This window comes from Mirounga leonina, unplaced genomic scaffold, assembly GCF_011800145.1.
Source record: "Mirounga leonina isolate KUSES-001 unplaced genomic scaffold, KU_Mleo_1.0 Mir_126, whole genome shotgun sequence".
NCBI lineage: Eukaryota > Metazoa > Chordata > Mammalia > Carnivora > Phocidae > Mirounga > Mirounga leonina.
Genome location: NW_023270314.1, coordinates 20060181 through 20081026, shown reverse-complemented (window position 1 = coordinate 20081026; position 20846 = coordinate 20060181).

Genomic DNA, 20846 nt, shown 5'->3' with positions numbered 1-20846 from the left:
TGAGGGCTCTGTTCTCTACATACCCTGCAGAATATGAGCTATTTCATTGGCTGTGGAAATTCACAGGCTATTTTTGAGATGATGATTTAAGAAAAGTAATCTGTTTATAGAGGTGAATAGAATTGATTAAGGGGAGGAACAGGATAGACAGATTGAGGCAGGAGAAAAGGAACCTGTAAAGGATTATTACATTTGTTCAGGGAAGAGGTAACAGAGCTAGGGTGTAGTACTGTAATAATTATAATTTTTGGATTATAACTATCATTGCTCATTAGGCAATTTCCTGAGGTTCTCTGGTTTCCTAGTGACTAAAATCATGCTTGGGGACTCTTGAATGAACTATTGAATGAAAGAGTAAACAAATGAAGGTTAGTGATCATAGAAATGCAGAAGGAGATTTCAGGGAAAGAAATATTTTTGAGTCTCATGCCATCAGCTGGAAGTCAAGCTTTGGAGGAGAGATGCTAAGTTGATTTGCATCTATAGAGTTTGATGTAGAGAAGTGACCCCCACAAGGATTTCTCAGTCAGGCAATTAGAAAGTGAGCCTGGAGCTCTGAAAAAGGTTAGGACTGCAGATGTACAGATCTATGGAAAAAATCAGAAATATGGTGCCAGCAATTTCAGGTGCTACACAGGACTCTTTATATAACTAGCAAAATGGAAACTAGTCCCACTCTCCTCTTACCAAAGTGGATTGTGCCCTCCAGTGAAAAATTAGAACTTGTCCCTCATATATTGTGATTGGTCTCTTTTTTTGTTTTGTTTTGTTTTAGTACTTTTGTAGCACACATACGAGAGTTTACCGGTCTTTTAATTCAGCAGTTATAGTTATAGTCAGCTGAACTCTGAAACTGAATAATGTATGGGTGTGGTGTTGTTTACTGGGAACAAGTAATTTATTTTATTGCCTAAATCTCAAATTCTTTAGTATGTTTCCTAAGAAGTCATCTGATTTGGACAATTATTGCAAAAATAAAACTGGAGAACAAGAACCAAATCCATGTCAGTCAGTTGAAGTGAATTATTAGGTGTATCTGTTTTTCTAGAATGTTTTTACTAATAGAAAATCAGTGTTTCCCATTCCACACTAAATAGTGTGAAATATTTAAATTATTAGTTTGAAGATGTGCCAGCATTGCAGCCTGCATGTCTTAGTCCTGTTCTTTTTTTTTTTTTTTTTTTTTAAGATTTTATTTATTTGACAGAGGAAGACACAGCAAGAAAGGAAACACAAGCAGGGGGAATGGGAGAGGGAGAAGCAGGCTTCCCACAGAGCAGGAAGCCCGATGTGGGACTCGATCCCAGGACCCTGAGATCATGACCTGAGCCAAAGGCAGACGCTTCACGACTGAGCCACCCAGGCACCCTCTTAGTCCGTTCTTGATGGAGGAAAGAAAGAGAGATAGAGACAGAGAGAGAAAGAGAGAAAGTGAAGAAAGGAAGGAAGGAAGGAGGGAAGGAAGGAAGGAAAAAGAAAAAAAAGGAAAAGAGAAAGAGAGATAGAAATGAATTGGAATAGTAGAAGAGTATCCCAAGAAGAAAGGTTCAGGGAAAGGACTGTATTTCTTTGTTTTGCAAGATGGAAGCCCTCACACCAGCAACATTATAGCTATTGTCACATCCCAGACATTCATTGTATAACATTAACAGTAACAGTGAGTGGAAATGTTTCAGGCATGGCAGCTGACTAACTTCATAGCCCACAGCCTGTGGATAAGCTGAGAGCCTTCACAGATCATCCTTTGAGAACCACCAGTCTGATGGCATCAACACTGACCTTGATGTCATGGGACTCACATTCTTATTAGGGCTCTGTCTGTGGCTAACCATATGTCATGGGGAAAGTCATTTAGCGTCTGCTTTGGTTTCCTGTCTGAATACCTGACCCTTCCTGGTTTACAGAGATGTTGCAAAATGAATTAGAGGAGGTATGAGAGAATGCTTTGTGTTCTCATAAGAAAGGTGTTCTGTCATTCTAGAGGATTATTATTAATTCACCCAGAATAAAGACTATAAACTAAGTTGAACAATAAATAGGCCTGATAAAAGTGCTCACAGTTTCCTGCTCTGTATAACACAAATCTCTGCCTTGGCTACTATTAGCACCAAGTGATCTCAGCTGCTTGTTCCAAAAGTTTAATCAGTAATTTTATGTGGTCGTGCACTTGGTGATGTTTAAATGAACGTGCATAGAGATGACACTAATGTTATCTGAGGACAGATTGATCCAGAGATGGGGCTTTTATAATTAAGAACAGTATTTTATATATCACCACAATAAGCACCCAAATAATTTTTTAAACAATGGGACAGAAACTGAGTGCCACCTCATGTTGGATTGTTTAGTTTAAAGATTAATCCCATAAATAGCCAGCAACTGAATGTTAGCCTACAAAGGACTTAAGTATCTTGTGGCAAATCTTTAATCTGTGGCTAATGACTAAATCTATCCCATGTAATTTCTAAGTCAGGAAATCTGAGAAAATAAATATATGAGAGGTTGAAGACCTGAAAATAAAAGCCAGGCAACTTAAACCCTCAGCAGTTAAATTTATATTTAATAGTGATTAAGTACCAGGATCATATAAAGGGCTGTAATTTCATCAGGAGGCATGAAAATGGCTAAGTGTTCATTTTTAACTGAACAAAGCAGATTTAGTGCTTTCCTAAGAAAGGAAGAAGAAATTGGACTGTTAGCAAGACACAAATAATTCTAATTGATTTAGGGTGGGCTAAATAGAAAACTAATTTTTGAGGAAGTCAATAAAAATAATTTTTATTGGGTAGTTTTCTGCAATATCCCTGAATCTTTAAGTTTGTGATTTATAGGTCAACTATCCAAAGAATGTAAACAGGAACATTTTCTCCATATATCTCCTCCATTAAAGAGTTAAGATGAAAATAACATTTATCTGACTTCTGCCTTCCGGTTTAACCTCCTCTCCTGTAGCTGTTCCAGCAAAGTCCAACAACCATCAAGCCAACTGTGACAGGGTCTCAGAAGCTGCCATGTCTTCACCGGGGTGGGGGTGGGGGGGTTGCTTCTTTTTGGAATGTTCTTCTCTACATCTGGTTAACTCCTGCTCATTCTTAGAGAATCAATCACTCCTTCTATTAATACCTCTGCAGACCCACCCTGCCCTGTATCTCCTGCTGCACCACAACTAAAGCCACCCTCACTCTTTCTGTTCTCAGAACTTAATGCATTTGACTTAATTTTTCCTCTACTGACTTGTTGAAACTTGCCTGGGCTCCTTCTCCCTATAAAGCCAGAGATCAAGAAGCTATATTTTCACTTTTTGAGCAGCGTTCTTCTCTTTGTCACCACCACAGAGAAAGCTCTCCTTCATTCTAGATCCATGCAGTATTACAGGTTTTGGACTTTTTGCCTCATCTTAGATTACCGCTTAGCCTTTGGATCACTTGAAGCATTTTGACTCAGTTTCACTCTGAAATGAATCTTTCTGCCTCAGTTCAACTCTGTGATGATTTTCTGGCCTCTAGCACCTAAATTCCATCTTGAGTCCACTGGACCAGAATCCCAGTAAGATGCAAGTGGAGGAAGAAACGGGAATTAAGGCATTTATTATATTGTTTCGTGATAGGTAGCCTGCTTGTCTGTCTTCTCCCATTGACTAAAAGTTCCTTGAGGGCAGGACTTGTATTATGTTCATCTTGTCAACTAAAAGACCTGGCACTGTGCCAATACATAGTAGATGCTTTTGGAACAAATGAAGTATCTGTGAATTAAAGCATGATATTACTTTTATAGTTTAATCCCTACATGAGATAATTTATTCTTCAACCAGGACAAAATAGGTTTGTTTACAAGGAGGCCAGAGGAAAGCATGTAGATATACTGATCAGAATGAAGACCTCCTTCTCCTCTCTGCCCTTTACCAAAGCAAGAGTATTTCATGGCTTTGTGAAACTTTGAAAAGTACTTATTTAGTAGACTCTGACTGTCATATCTCCTAGTTACTTATTTGTATTCTGTCATTGTCTTGAGTGGGGAAGTCTGACCTGAATGTTGGCCTCCGATTTTCCTGCCAAGGAGAACTAGAGCCTGGCCCATGAATACAGATCCCTTGCTGGCTTACTGTTGCCTGTGAACTAAGTTTCCAGATGGCAGTGCCCATCATGTTGATCATTAAACCTTAACATCCGGCATAATGTCTATAACATAGTAGACACCCAATATGTGTTTGTTGAAAGGCTGAATGATGATCTCCAAGGTTCTTGTCTGCTAACTTTCTCCCACCCCAGATCCTCTGTCATAGGCCATGTCCACCCATTAGGAAATCACTATCCCACTTGGCAGCTGTCATGTCCTGCTCATGCAGAAACAGCAATTCTGAACATTGTGTGCTATATTTGGTGCATTTGGCTGTGCTTTCTAAGCCCCTTTCTTCAGAGTACTCGGTGCTCTTAATATTGGGTTCCCTCTAATGCTCTGGGTTTCAAGTCAAAGACTGGCTGTCCCTTTTTCCTCTACTTTCTTCCAAAGCCCTGAGTTGCCCATTAACATTTTTTTTTTAAATCTGGGATACACTTTATGATGCTCTGCAGCTCTTAGCACCCACTTTGCCCACAAATGTTGGCTGAATTGAATTTAATTTGAATTTCCATGGCTAGATGCCCATTTCCCTCTGTTCTCATTTACTGTGCACAGTGGGCCTCAATGATGAGGGAGATTAACTTGGCGAGGGCTAAGGTTCAAGCCTCTGAGTGCTCCTCTGACATTCTTCCAGATTCTTCATGAGATTTGGATGAGGCCACTTAAACAGGAACTCATGTCCTTAGTAGGAAATTGTCCATTTTTACTGAGATTAAGATTAAATTAATAATAAATTCAAGCCAGATCTGTTTCCTAATTATCATTCTAGGTGAAGGCAAGTTTTTAGAAATGGGGCAAGGTCATCTGAGTGATTTCATTCACACTGTGGATAGAATTCCAAGAGACCCCGCCTCTTTCCCTCCCTCCTCCCATCAGGCCATTCCCTGCTGAAGTAAGCCAGGGTATGTTGTGTTGTCTGTTTTGATATAATTTTTAGATCCCTTCTTTCTAAGTTCATTAAAGCTTTTATTTTCTCCCCTGTAAGTGTACATTGTTAGCCTTGGGGTTCTGGCCAACTTCCAATTTGAGCAATTAATTACATTTCAATGCTCAGCCCTCCCTGCAGTTTCAGAAAGAAGGTGCATTCTTTGTGTTCCTCAGCAAGTAACTGCTGATGGTGAAGCAGCTGTTGCTGCCTCCCCAAAGGAGAATAGTTTCAGAAGTGGTGAGAAAGCTTCCTGCCTCTTTGAGGGAGCTGCTTGCAAAGCGATCTGAGACAAAAGGCATCCCTGTGAAAACGTGAGGCGTTTTTACTACAGTGGCCTCCAAATCATCCATCATTCCTCTTTTGAACCCCTGGCTTAGCCCAGAACAAAATGGGAAGTGATTGTGTTTTCTTGAAGAGTTGTTCCTGAATGTGATGGCTTCCTTTGAAGCCCTGTCAAAGGGATGTTTTTATTTTGTTTTTGTTTTTCTGAAATCCCTTCAGTTCGCAGCCACCTCCTGCAAGACCTCACACCACAGCCTGACATCATGCTCAGTATCTAAGTGGCTGCCTTCACAGCTAACAAAAGACAAAGAGCACGCAGATACAGATTGTTCTAATGGAATAACTAAATGAAAGGTGTTTTCTTTTTAACTTCAAATAGCAAAAGCAATTAATATTCATTGGAAAGCACAGGTGATAACACAACACCCAAATTCACTTGTAGAGGTTCCCTGTGACATGATCTAACAAGTTAGAGATGCAGTAAGTGTAGTTCTATCCTGCAAGTTGTTTTGGAAAGGTATAGGAATAACCCTTTCTAGATGCGTGCTCTATGTTTTACTTGGCCCAGACAACAATGCCTGATGGAATGATAATTGGATGTTGATGAAAAACATCAATCATCGTTGCATTGTGACTCGAGTTATATTTGTTTAATGTTAAACTTTAAGTTGTGAAATAAACCATTCAAGCTGGGGAAGGCTGATTGCTTTTCTAAAACTTCATTCTTTTCACTTATTAGGCAAGAGTGACTCATTCCTTATATCAATAGGGCTTATTGAAAATTCCGGGTTACTCACCAAGGTTTGAAGCATTTGTCAGGTAAAGAAAAATCCTTTTTCAGGTTGTTGTCTTTAAACTCTCCTTCTTAAAGCTCATGGTTTTTGGTGTAGCCCTGTTGCTAACATTCTTGCTGTCCAGGCATGCTGCATTTAGATCACCTATATATTACTCTGGGATCCACTACCTTTGTATTCATTTCTTGGCAGTAAATGCCAGTCTCACAAATACAGGTCTCTCCATCAAAGAGCTGGTGACACTCAGTCTCCTCCCATGTTTCCCCATCATGAAGGGAAAGAGTATCTCTTCCTCACCATTTCATTCTTTCTCCTTCTGGCTCATTCCCTCATGGGAAGCACAAACAAATCCTCTTATTTGTTTTCTCCAATCACAATTCAGTTCATATTTCATCCCATAGATCATTCTCATAGATGAGCACCCTTCCTGATTCCCTACCCTAACCTTCCTCTGTGTCCATCATCCAGGGAAATCCTCGTCCCTATCATTCTCACCCATGCAGCTCAGACGCATTATCTCAGCCTCAAATTATAAATCTGTTCTTAAATATCTCCCCCACTAGATTGTCGACAAGAGGACAGTTTACCCATCTTCATTAGCTCACTGTTTTTTGTTTTATTTTGTTTTTCTTACTTCCAGGGCCCAGCATAATGCCTGGAAAAAGACTTTTGTTAGATAAACACAAAAATCATGAGAAAAAAATCCATGTACTTTCAGTTTTCATCACTAAACATACTTTCTTTTAAAGTACCAACAATCAAGATATTTAGATTTCATGTAGAAACACAAATTTGATCCCTCATTTTGAAAATGTCCTATGTAAGATTAGGAATATGACAACAATACTTTTTCTTCTAATTTATGTTCTTCATTGAGACAGGCATATATAGTGTAGCTATCTAGTTTTTTTCTTGTGAGCTACTTGGAATGTTACCACTGTCTCTAACGTCACTTTGATGTCAAAAGGAAACTTATTGAATCAGGCATCATGCTAAGTGCTTTTGCATATTTAAATCTATTCCATCCTCACAATAGCTATGTAGGGTTGATACTTTTAATTATCATTTTACAGAAAAAGAAATTAAGGATCAGAGAGGTTAAGTGGCTTGCCAAGGTCACATAGCTAGTTCATAAAATTGTCAGGAAGATCTGTATAACTCTAAAGCCCATGCTTTCTTTATTATATGAACTGACTTATAACTAAGTATTTTGAGACCAAGAAAGGAAGACTTCCTAATTAAATTCTGTTTTGGATTAGTGGAATCAACCTTCTGACAAAACCAACAATACAAGCTGGACAGATTGGTCAATAATTGAACTAAAACTTTTGTTCACCAAATTGACCATCACTTTGCGCTGACAAAATCAAATATAATTTTGACATAGATGTAGCTACAGGCTGTGTTTAACCATATACGTCAAACTACTACAAGCTCACTCATCAATTAAAACCAAAAATTCAAACTTGATGATGCGGAAGGTCAAAGGCTGGGGCCAAGACTGGTGGGCGGGTGTCAAAGGGAATCTCTAGGATCCACAGAGAGTGGAACATTGCCCCTGTTAAATATTACCCAATGATGGCCCTGAGTATTAGGAGCTAGGAAATTTGTCAAAAAATATAGAACTCCCATGAAGACAATCCAGTCATTCCAGCTGAATTGCATCATTTCTGCAGAGGGGCAGAATGTCTGACAGACCAGCAACCAGACAACCTCAAGATATGTTCAAAGTGCTGCTTGTCAGTTTTCACATGGACAGCAAAATATCTTTCTGTTTCTGCATGCAGTCTAAATTCCAGTACTTTAAAAGCAAAAAGCAAAAACACAGATGAAATCAGCAGGGAAAAGGACATTTTTTGGCTGGGACTGCATGATACATGATGCTAAATAATCAAATTGATTGGATTTTTCTATTTGTAGTCAGTTTTATTTCTGGCATTGTGTGCTCACAGTTCTAGGCAGAATGAATTTGATTAGAGAAAACAGCTTACAAAGATCCATCTCTTATTTAGACCTCATGTACCCAGGAACATTTCTGAATGGCCAAGCTAAGACTTTATTTACATACTTATATAATTTCCTTTCATCTTGGGATTTCAAAGAGCTTTATAATGTTGCTTTTTGAGTTGATTAAGCCTTACAACTTCACTTAACACTGTAGTGCAATATTACAGATGAACCAGGGGAAGAGGCAGGATTTCAGGTTCTTGTGTGGATTTTCTTTGTGCTTGAAACTAGTTAATAAAGAAAGAGTGATGCTACATATAAAGGTTTCTTTTTAAAATAAAATTTCCAGGGGCGCCTGGGTGGCTCAGTCGTTAAGCGTCTGCCTTCAGCTCAGGTCATGATCCCAGGGTCCTGGGATTGAGCCCCGCATCGAGCCCCGCATCGAGCCCCGCATCGGGCTCCCTGCTCGGCGGGAAGCCTGCTTCTCCCTCTAGGGCCACTCCCCCTGCTTGTGCTCTCTCTCTCGCTGTGTCTCTCTCTGTCAAATAAATAAATAAAATCTTTAAAAAAATAAAATAAAATTTCCATTTTGGAATAATTTTTGATTTACAGAAAAGTTGCAAAGGTGATACTGAATTTCTATATCCTTTACTCCGTTTCTCCTGATGTTGACACCTTATAGGACTGTGCCACACTTGTCAAAACTAAGAAATTAACATTGGTATAATACTACTAACTTATAGACTTTTTTTTTTTTTTTTTTGGATTTCACAAGCTTTTCCATTAATGTCCTTTTTGTGTCCCAGGGTCGAATCCGGGATACCACACTGCATTTACTTGTCATGTCTTAGTCTCCCCTGATCTGTGACAATTTCTCAGACTTGCCCTGTTTTCATGACCTTACCAGTTTTGAAGAATACTAGTCAGGTATTTTGAAAAGTGTCCCTCATATTTTTCTCATGGTCAGGCTGGGCTTATGGATTTTTGTGACAAACACCACAGATGTGAAATGTCCTTCTCATCACATTAATCACATTATAGGGAACATATGATATCAATGTGACTTATCACTGGTGAGGTTAACCTTGATGATTTGGTTAAGACGTGTTTCCCACATTTCCCTACTGTGAAGTGATTATTTTTCCCCTTTCTCTACTATGTTCTTTATAAGAGTCACTAAATTCGAAATCCAGCCACTCTCAACTGGGAGGGAGGATTAAATAGTAGAGGGAGAGTATCTATCTACATAGTTAATTTGGAATTCTTTCATAAGAAAGATCTGTCTCTTCTCCCCCATGTATTTATTTGCTCTATCATTATTTATATCAGTATAGCCTCATATTTATCTTATACTTTGTGTTAGAATACAGTATCACGTGATTTTTTGCTCAAATTATTTTATATTTGACTATTGGGAGCTCTTTCAGATTGGCTCCTATATAAACGCTTGTTCCTAAATTATTCTTAAAAAAAAGTATATTCTTCAGTATATTTTTATTCAATCATATATTTCACCAATATTTTGGAGGTTTTTACAATGCCAAAGATATTATGTCAAGAAAATTAACCCATATTTATTAAAATACCATTTGCCAGGTGCTTGTAGAAATTATCCATTTAATCTTTAAAGCAGTCCTAGGAGGTATTGTTATGCTCCTTTAAGGGATGGGATAGCTCAAGTTTAGAAAATTTAACCTAGGTTCCTCAAATTGGTAAGTAGCAGAGAACTGCAGAAGTGTTATATCCTTTGTAGATGATAACTAGCATGTCTAATGGGAGGTGGTATCTAGCATGTCTAATGGGAAGTGGTATTTTTCCAAAGATTTAAGGATATGATAATTACCAGCAAATATAGTGGGAAAGCATATCTTGGCATCAAACAAATCTAGATCTTTTCAGTTGCCAAGAATTTCCAGTCTGCCCTCCAACACACACACACACACACACACAGTTCCTGGTATACTTTCCTACATCCAGTTACATCAGCTACAAAAAAAAAAATAGATTACACATATCTGTTTGAATTACAGTGTAGTAAATTCCTGGTAAACTTTAGTAGGGATTTTTGTCTTATGCCCTGGTTTTGTTTGGTATTCCTATTTTTTAATGTTTTAGCAGCTAGTTTTCACATTCAGTTTACTAGAGGGCACTGTGATTTGTCAGCATCCCCTTCTGTTTCTAAGAATGGGTCTGTGCCCATGCTAGGCATACAACATGATGCATAACTCATGGGTTTCTCGAGTGGAATTAAATAATATTTAATTTGCCATCTCTGTTAATACACTACCCCTACCACACACACACACACACACACACACACACACACACACACACTTGTAATTGAAGCCAGTTTCTGATAATAGATGGCAGAGTTATGGAGGGAAGGTCAAACTCTAGAAATAAGAATTGATTGTCAAAAGGTTTTATGCACAAATGAGGGATGCTACATTAATGTTTCCTTTGTCCAGGAATATGTAAATGAGAAAACTGGTTTACATTAAAGCAAGAGGAATTTCAGTTGGCTGTAAATAAAGAAGAATCTCTTACAAAACAGGGAAACTGGAATGTAAAGCCCTCAGAGTAAAAAATAAACTAGTCTTTATGAGGTGCCATCAAGAACATCATTTTTTATGGATTTCCAAACTCAAATAGGTATATGTGACCACCTATTAATGTGTCAGACACTTTCTGGGAATTTTGGAAATAAGATGAAGAATAGACTTTGCTCTTAAGGAATTGTGAAAATTGTTAGTGGAATAGAATATGGAAAATTGACACATACAGAAAATGGATACATATATGTACAAAATTTTAACCTGAATCTGAATATATAAATATATGTCTCAATCAGCATGAGCCCATGGTAATAGTCAGTAATCATAAATAAAGTAACTAAAGTAGGAAGAACACTTTTGATATCTTAATTTCAAAGCACCCTGGGTATTCAAGTGCCTATTGACATAACACTTCTGAAAACTGACCATTGATTCAGAGGATTGGGACTGAGTGGGTATTGGGTTTCTGTGTGAAACCCAATTATACATTATACATTAAAAAACATTTTTTAAAGGTTCATGGCACTTCTCTGTATGTTTCTGGGTTTGTATGGGATTCTTGTCACTAGTAAAGATGTCCAGTTACCTGCAAATGGGGAATTCAGTAAGTTGGCTTCTTGAAGACCCTTTTTATTCTCTGACTTTAAAATTTAAAATTCATTTTCATTCCATTCCTATCCCGTTTTTAAATTGTGTAACACATTATGATTGGGAATTTAAAATAAAAGGTTAGGAAATGAGTTTTCATTAGTGATTTACAATGAAGAGTAGCGATTTACAGTAAAGAGGGGAGGTAGACACGTATGTAATAAAATACAATCTCATGTAGAAGAAAAGTATGATTTAGAGAGCAAATATACATACTATTTGGTAGAAATATGATAGAGAAAGACCCTAGAGGATGCTCTTCCAAAAAGAAGTATTTGGGATTGCATTTTGGAGACCAAATTTTTCTGTTGCCAGAATTGTCAGCCTAATGTTTAGTTCCCAGTAGAACCCATAAGTAGTTCAATTGTTCACTGATTACGTGGAATAGAACATTTCTTCAGAAGAGAACACTGGTTGAATTATCTGATTTTGCTTAATCCTGTAATCTCCTGGATTTCTTCCAGAAACAGAATTAGATGGCATATTTGCAGACATGCTTATTCTTGCTGCCTTGTTTCCTATTTACCTTTTCCAAGCTGAAAGTATATTCAATTAAGCTATGTTACACCACTGAATCATTGGCAGTTAGGTCTTGGATGGTGCGTAGTTTGTTTTAACAACCAGTTTTTGAGGCCAGGCCATTATACTAGGCCAGCACAGACATGCTTCTCATGAGCCCATCTATTTTAAAGGGGAACACACTGTATGCTGAGCTAACTGGATTGCTACTCACTGAAGTTTGTAGCAAAATCATCTGAAAATGGCCTCAAGGGATCTCACTTCAGATTTTACTAAAGTTCAACAACTATATATTTTGCAGATACATAAAAATAGATTAGCAATCATAAAAGAATGACTCATGTTTATTACCTTGAAGAGTAATTGCATAAGACTCAAAAAAATGGAACATTGCTAAAACTTAATGAAGTTGAAGAGAACTACTTCCTCTGTCAAGCACAGCAAAAATAGATTTTTTGCGGAGAATGCCACATTACATCTATTAGCCGAGCTTTTATCATATAAAATTTTGTTGATGATTTTAAGGACATGAGAGTCAATATGAACCCAGAAAAAGTGATCGTGTTATATAACTTTTGTCCTTTGTGGCTAAAACCGCTTGTTGTATATTAATTGTCTTGCAGAAAATGCCCAAGTATTTATGGACAACAGAATTCAATCCCATAGGAAAACAAAACAAAACAAAACAGGGCAAGCCTCTTCATGTCTGTGTGTAGTTAGTATATGCAGAATTGTGCCCTGTCCCCAAATTCATATGTTGATGTCTTAACCCCCAGTACCTCAGAATGTGACTGTATTTAGAGATAGGGTCTTTTACAGAGATAATTAAGTTAAAATGAAGCCCTTAGGGTAGGCACAAAGGAACATGGCTGACCCTAATCGAGTAAGAAGTGGGAATTTGGACATACACACATACTGAGGGAGACTATACGAAGACCCGGGGAAAAACGATGGCCATCTGCAAGCCAAGGAGAGCATCCTAGAACAGGTTTTCCCCTCAAAGCCTTCAGAAGAAATCAACCTGGCTGACATCTTGGCCTCAGACTTCCTGCCTCCGCAACTATGACATGGTATATATCTGTGTTGGAGCCAACCAGTTTGTGTCACTTTGTTACAGCAGACCTAGCGAATGAATAAAGTAAGAATACCTGAAAATTAGCTGTCCATTTACCAATCACATGCTCCCTGTCTTTTGAAAGCATATTCAGACCCTGTTCACTGCTAATGTTTGCAGGGCCAGAGGAAACAGAACATATGGAGGCCCCATATATCACTTGAGGAAGATAATACACCAATTAATTGATCAAATCCTTCCCTTTGAGCATGAATAAAATAGATTGTTGCATGATAAACTATTGTTTCCCAGTAATTTAAATATTTAACAATTATAAATCCAGCAAACTGTCAAATACAAATGTTTTATCCTTTTGCATTGACATAGCTTTAAAATGATAATAATTTAAAAGTATGTTTCAGCTATGGTTTTAATATAATTGGAAGTAACCAAAATGTCAGATGGATTTAATTATTATTGTGCAGATATGGATGTTCTGTTGATGAGCTGGCAAAGTTGGGGGTAATAAAATAAAGGCATATGAAATTTGTAAGTTATATATTTATTGTATCAAGTTTATTTATTTATTTATTTATTTATTTTTTAAAGATTTTATTTATTTATTTGAGACAGAGAGAATGAGAGACAGAGAGCATGAGAGGGAGGAGGGTCAGAGGGAGAAGCAGACTCCCTGCCGAGCAGGGAGCCCGATGCGGGACTCGATCCCGGGACTCCAGGATCATGACCTGAGCCGGAGGCAGTCGCTTAACCAACTGAGCCACCCAGGCGCCCGTATCAAGTTTATTTTTGTCTTCATTTCAGCACAACCACTAATTATTTAACTGTAATCAAGATTTTTTTCTGATTTATGTTCTATTATAATTAATTTTAAATTGCACATAATTTGAATATATCTTCATTGCAATAGAAATTAAAGTGTAGTTATTTTTAAATTGTATGCAATTTGAATACATTATCATCAGAAATATAAATTAAATAGAATGCAAAAAATTAAAATTATTTCATAGTTTTCTTCTAAAATATGCAATATCATCTAACAAAATTAAAATGTAGGCTTCAAGTTAAAACTAGTAAAAATAAGAATCTAGATCTAAATTATTTAAATAAAAGTACTATTTTAAATATTTAGCTAATTAAATATTAAAAAAGTAAAACTATTCAGTTCTCATGTTCACTGTTCATGTAGTGAACCAAGTAAAGAGAATCGTATTGATGCATGTCAGATTTTGACATCTATAGATAGGTAATAGATGTAAATATGTATACGAGTTTGAGTAAAATCAATAGTTTACTATTGCAAAATGTTCCTCAGCTGTCAAGTGAACCTTTGGTGAATACTGTACTAGTTCACACACATTTTGGATAGCAAATTGGATCCACAAACCAAAGCATGAAAAGAGAAACAAGTAAATGGACACTCAGCACTAACTGGGAAACAATACTAAGCAACAGTCTGTTTCATTCATGCTATTTGGGAAGAAATATTTGGCAAATGAATGAGTCTCTTTTTTCTTGTGTTTGCACCACTTGTACTCTTGCTGTATGCAGAACCACTGCTGTCAACCCACATACTTAGGGCATTCCCATACAGATACCTTTCCTAAGGGCGTACAGCCATACGTGAGAAGTGTTTCCCTGGAGCCTGATTTGTGTTAGTTGCAGAGTAGGTGTCTAGACTTATGGGTTGGGCTCTGATAGTGCTAACTGCCAGACCTCAAGTTACAGAGGTGCTCATGTATTCTGTAATAAATGTATTTTTGCATGTGTATCTGTATGTGTGGCCATATTTTTGTTTGTTATATGTGAGGCTTTCTGGGGAGTGAGGACCAGGGTTGGGATCCCTCCAGAATTCATGTTTACCCAGAATGTCATTATGTGACATTATTTGGAAGTAGGGTATTTGCAGATGTAATTAGAAATCATTCTGAATTTAGGATGGGCCCTAAATCTACTTTATAAGAAGGGTAGAGGACATAGACACGTGTACTCAGGGAAGAAGGCCATGTGAAGACAGAGAGATTGGAGTTATGTTGCCAAAAGCCAAGGAATGCCTAGGACTATTACAAACTGGAAGAAGCAAGAAAGGATTCTTCTCTAGAGCCATCAGAAGGAGCATGGCCCTGCTGACACCTTGATTTTGGACTTCCAGCATCCAGAATGTGAGGGAATAAATTACTGTTATTTTCAGCTCCCTTGTTGTGGTATTGTGCTACAGAAGTCCTAGGAAATCAATATAGAGTAGTACTGGTTACAGTGACTCTCCTCTGGACACTGACTCCTGTCTTTCTATAAACAGTAAGAATAACCCAAAAAATGTTTTCTTTTCATGTACTCTAGTAATTATTATATCAGCATGATGGAATCCCATTACAGATTCATTTGACTTAATTAAATTCGACTTTTCAAAAAAGAAAGGAAAAAGGGCAAAATGATAATTTCAACAATGTTGGCAAGTGATATGTTCACCACTCACTGCGTATGTATCTCATTTTGGAGTGAACTTCAAATTTGAAATATGAATCTGTGGCTGTCTCTCAGTCTACTTTCTCTATGCTTTCTCAGTTCCTTTTCCCTCCCCTCTCCTCCCCTCCCTTCCCCTCCCTTCCCTTCTTTTTAAAAGATTTTATTTATTTATTTGACAGAGCGCACAAGTGGGGGCAGAGGGAGAGGGAGAAGTAGACTCCCTGCTGAGCAGGGAGCCCGATACAGGACTCGATCCCAGGACCCTGGGATTATGACCTGAGCTAAAGGCAGATGTATGGTTCCTAAATACAAACAAATTAACACATCTGTGCTCAACCAAAGAGACAGTGATCTACTCTAATACTGGGGCGGGGGTGGGTGGGGGCGGGGGGGGGACCTTGCTGCACTGTATTTAGTCTCTACTATGTAATCCAGGAACAGAATATCATTATTATGTATTTCATAAACTGAATATGATGTTCTGGACCCACTCTGTGCACATTCAAACACCCATTTCCAAACTGACTAAATGATATAATCCAGAGATCCAGGCCATTCTGGATTCTGCCATGGATGTTGGTCAAGTTGGTTGTTATTTCCATATTCTCATTGTATTGTAAGGATAAATGTTAGGTAGATGTAGTTCTCAAAAATGTCTTTCTTTAAATTATTCTTAGGCAATAATGTTTACAGGGAAAAATTATGAAGAAATAGAAGATATAAATTGTTGAAATATCTTGTGCCATATAAAACTTTATAAAATTGCCTTGGAACATGTAGCCTAATTTTAACCAACCTTCCTTCCTTCCTTCCTTCCTTCCTTCCTTCCTTCCTTCCTCCCTCCCTCCCTCCCTCCCTCCCTCCCTCCCTCCCTCCCTCCCTCTCTGTCTCTGTCTCTCTGTCTCTCTTTCTCACTTTCTTTCAGAAGTGGGAGAAGGAATGCTCTTTGAAAAAATCTGTATGGTGGACTGGTGAAGATAACTGGCATGAATTATAGTTCTGCAGCAGTTCTTTTGCATCTTCAGGGTGGTAAACACACTTTGAGGAGTGTTAGATGAGTGTGGACATGGGAACCACAAGATGGAGGAGAAAGGAACCCTTCTTCATGTCTGTAGGCACAATCATCTGTATCTTCAATAGATCCTTTAAACAATATTTGATATTCAAATAGTATATTTTCTTAATCTCTGAATAGAAATAATTTTGGAATTGAAAATCACAAGATTTGAAATCCAGAAACCTAAGCTTGAGTATGTTCCAAAGCTTAGTGGATGCTCAGTGTTGGGAAGTCTAATGTCTTGGGGTTTCAATTTCATCATGAAAATGGGCAAAATAACAGTTGCTCATGGAATTCTCGTAAAGATTAATAAGATAGCTTCTATCAATGACTAGTACAGTGCCTAATGTATAATGGGCCCTGATCAAATGGAACCTCCTATTCTTTTTTAAACACTTTAGTTTTATTTTTTTACAATATTTACAAATTGTACTTATTCAGAACTGTTTAGTATCAGTGGCCTATTATAATTCATAATAGCAATAATAAAAGAGAAAATCATGTGATTTTTTTGGTATATAACATTATATTAGTTTCAGCTGTACAACATAATACTTCGGCTTTTGTATACACTACAAAGTGGTCACCATGAGGAGTCTAGTTACCATTCTTCATCATACAATTGACCCCCTTTACTTATTTTACCCATCTCCAACCTCTGACAATCACCAGTCTCACCAATCTGTTCTGTTTCCTTCTTTTGCCTATGTCTGTCTAGTTTTTTTCTGTTATTATTTTGTTTTTATTCAAGAGATTGTCCTTTTGCCATTGTATGTTCTTGGCTCCTTTGTCATAAGTTAATTGACCATGTATGTGTGAGTTTATTTCTGGTCTTACTATTCTTTTTTTTTTTTTGCATTTCTTTTTTTTAATTTTTATTTATTTTTTTATTATGTTCAGTTAGCCAATATATAGTACATCATTAGTTTTTGATGTAGTGTTTAACGGTTTCTGGTCTCCCTATTCTAGTCCACTGATCTATGTGTCTGTTTTTATGCTGATACCATACAGTTTTGATTACTATATCTTTGTAATATAGTTCAGAATCAGGGTGTGTGATACTTCCAGTTTGTTCTTCTTTCTCAAGATTGCTTTGGCTCTATTCATGGTTTCTTTTTTTGTTTGTTTGTTTGGTTTTGGGTTTTTTGGGTTTTTTGTTTTGTTTTGTTTTTGTTTTGTATTTTTGGTTCCACACAAATTTTGGAATTATTTGTTCTAGTTCTGTGAAAAATGTCATTGAAATTTTGATGGAGATTGTATTGAATCTGTAGATTGTTTTGGGTAGTATGAACATTTCAACAATATTAATTTGCCCAATCTATGAGCATGGAATATTTTCCATTTATTTGTGTCTTCTTCAGTTTCTTTCATCAATATCTTAGAACTTTCAGTGTGCAGGTCTTTCTCCTCCTTGGTTAAATTTATTCCTAGGTATTTTATTCTTTTTGATGCAATTGCAAATGGGATTGGTTTCTTAATTTCTCTTTCTGATAGTTTGTTGTTAGTGTATAGAAATGCAACAGCTTTTTGTATATTGACTTACTATACTGCAACTCTATTGTTATTAGTTCTTTTTTTTTTTAAAGATTTTATTTATTTATTTGACAGAGATAGACACAGCGACAGAGGGAACACAAGCAGGAGGAGTGGGAGAGGGAGAAGCAGGTTCCCGCTGAGCAGGGAGCCCGATGCGGGGCTTGATCCCAGGACCGTGGGATCATGACCTGAGCTGAAGGCAGACGCTTAATGACTGAGCCACCCAGGTGCCCCTATTGTTATTAGTTCTAACATTTTTTTGTGGCATCTTTAGGGTTTTTATATATAGTATTGTGTCATCTGCAAATACTGACAGTTTTACTTCTTTCCTATTTGGATGACTTTTTAAAAATTCTTCTTGCCTAATTGCTGTGGCTAGGCTTTCCAATCATATTTTGAATAAAAGTGGTACAAGTGGGAATCCTTGACTTGCTCCTGATTTTTAAGGAAAAACTCCATTTTTTCACCATTAGGTCTGATGTTAGCTGTGGTTTTGTCATATACAGCCTTTATTATGTTGAAGTACATTCCCTCTGCCCCACTTTGTCAAGAGTTTTTATCATAAATAGATGTTGATTTTTGTCAAATGCTTTTTCTGCATCTATTAAGATGATCTATTGAGATGAATTTTATCCCTCATTTTGTTAATGTGGTATATCACTTGATTGATTTGCAGATGTAGAATCATCCTTGCATTTCTGGAATAGATCCCACTTGATTAGTGTGTATGATCCTTTTAATATATTGTTAAATTTGGTTTACTAATATTTTGTTGAGAACTTTTGCGTCTGTGTTCATCAGGGATATTGGCTTGTAATTTAACTTTTTTTGTTGTGTCTTTGTCTTGTTTTGGTATCAGGGTAGTACTGACCTCATAAAATGAGTTTGGAAGCATTCCCTCTTCTTCAACTTTTTGGAAGAGTTTGAGAAGGATGTATATTAAATCTCTGAATGTTTGGTAGAATTCACCAGTGAATTGGTCCTGGACTTTGTTTGTTGTTAGTTATTTGATCACTCACTCAATCTCCTTACTAGTGATCTATTTATATTGTCTGTTTCTCCCTAATTCAGTCTTGGAAGACTACATGTTTCTAGGAATTTATTCATTTCTTCTAGGTTGTAGTCCAATTTGTTGGTGTAAAATTTTTCAAGAAGTCTTACTGTCCTTTCTATTTCCATGGGATCAGTTATAATTTCTCCTTTTTCATCTCTGATTTTCTTTGGGGTCTCTCTCTCTCTCTCTCTCTTTAGTGAGTCTATCTAAATGTTTGTCCATTTTGTTTATCTTTTAAAAGAACCAGCTCTTAGTTTCATTGATCTTTTCTGTTTTTTTCTGTTTTGGGCTGCAATGTTCTATATATCTGTATCTATATCTATCTCATCTATATCTATCATCTATCTATATCTATATCTATATCTATATCTATATCTATATCTATATCTATATCTATATCTTTTGTTTGGGTATTTTCTTATATATTTTCTTATCTCTTTATTGAGGTTCTCATTGTATTCATCCATTCTTCTCCCAAGTTTAGTGAGCATCTTCATGACAATTACTTTGAACTCTTTATCAGGTAAATTACTTAGCTTTGTTTGATTAAACTGTGTTTCTGGGGTTTTGTGTTGTTCTTCTATTTGAAACCTATTTCTGTTTTCTCATTTTCTTTGTCTCCCCATGTTTCTTTCTATAAATTAGGTGAAATAGCTACCTATCCCAGTGTTGAAGTAATGGCCTTGTGTTGGTGATGAATCTTATCGTACAACCTTGCCCTAGCTCTCGGTTGTCTCTCAAACCTTTGTGATTGTCTAAGCAGTCTGATTTGTTCTTTCTTTTTTTTTTTTTTTTTTTAAGATTTTATTTATTTTTTGACAGACAGCGAGAGAGGGAACACAAGCAGGGGGAGTGGGAGAGGGAGAAGCAGGCTTCCCACTGAGCAAGGAGCCCGATGTGGGGCTCGATCCCAGGACCCTGGGACCACGACCTGAGCCGAAGGCAGACGCTTAATGACTGAGCCACCCAGACGCCCCTGATTTGTTCTTGATAGGTCCTAGTTGAGGTTGTGCCAAGCTCTGTGAGTGTTCCAAAGGGAGGAATTTCAGTCTGCACCTAGATTCAGGCTTATTGGAAACCAGACCCTCAGGCAACAGCCTTTAAAGTATGCAAATATAAATAGTCCTGTGAGACCACAGTGGTAACTCATGCTGGCCTCCAGACCAGGCAGTTTAGAGGTGTCTCCTTGGCAACATTTGCAGATATTGGGGCTCCAGACAGGTGTATATGGTACTTCCTGGGAAGTACCAGTAAACTGTAACAAGGCCAATAGAGAATACAGAGATAGCATGCCCCAGTCTACATTCCCTGAGAGCTCCTCCACAGCCTCTAGATGTGTGGTAAACATGAAGCCTGCCCCTCAGGCTGAAACTCCAAGACAAGTAAATAGGACTTTCTCACAGGAAGTCTGGAGTTGTGTTTCAGTCTGCTGTCTGTGCCATGCCCTGGAGGTGGTAGCCTGCCAAGAAAGGTCTCTCTGATTGTTTCAGTCCTGAGGGACCCAGAAATGGAGGCTCTCCTGGCCACTAGAGCCAGATGCTTAAGGGACATCCCCTGTGTGGACTGTGTGCACCAGTTTGACAGGTCTGGACAGGGTTGTGGGGGAGCCTGGGGCCAGGGCAGTTTTGCTCTTTGTGGTGGGACTACAGGAGAGCTTGGAGCAAGGGTGAGCCCACCAGCTGCAGTGGGGCCACAGGAGTGTGCAGAGCAGGGCAAGCTTGCTGACTGTCACAGGACTGTGGGAAATCCTAAGGGCTGGGCAAGGCTGCTGGCCTCAGTGGGGCTGCTGGTGGTGGTGGGAGAGGGCAGGGCAAACCAACAGGCTCAGTAGCAAGGTAGAGTGAGAGTATAAAAATAGCACCTGTTAGC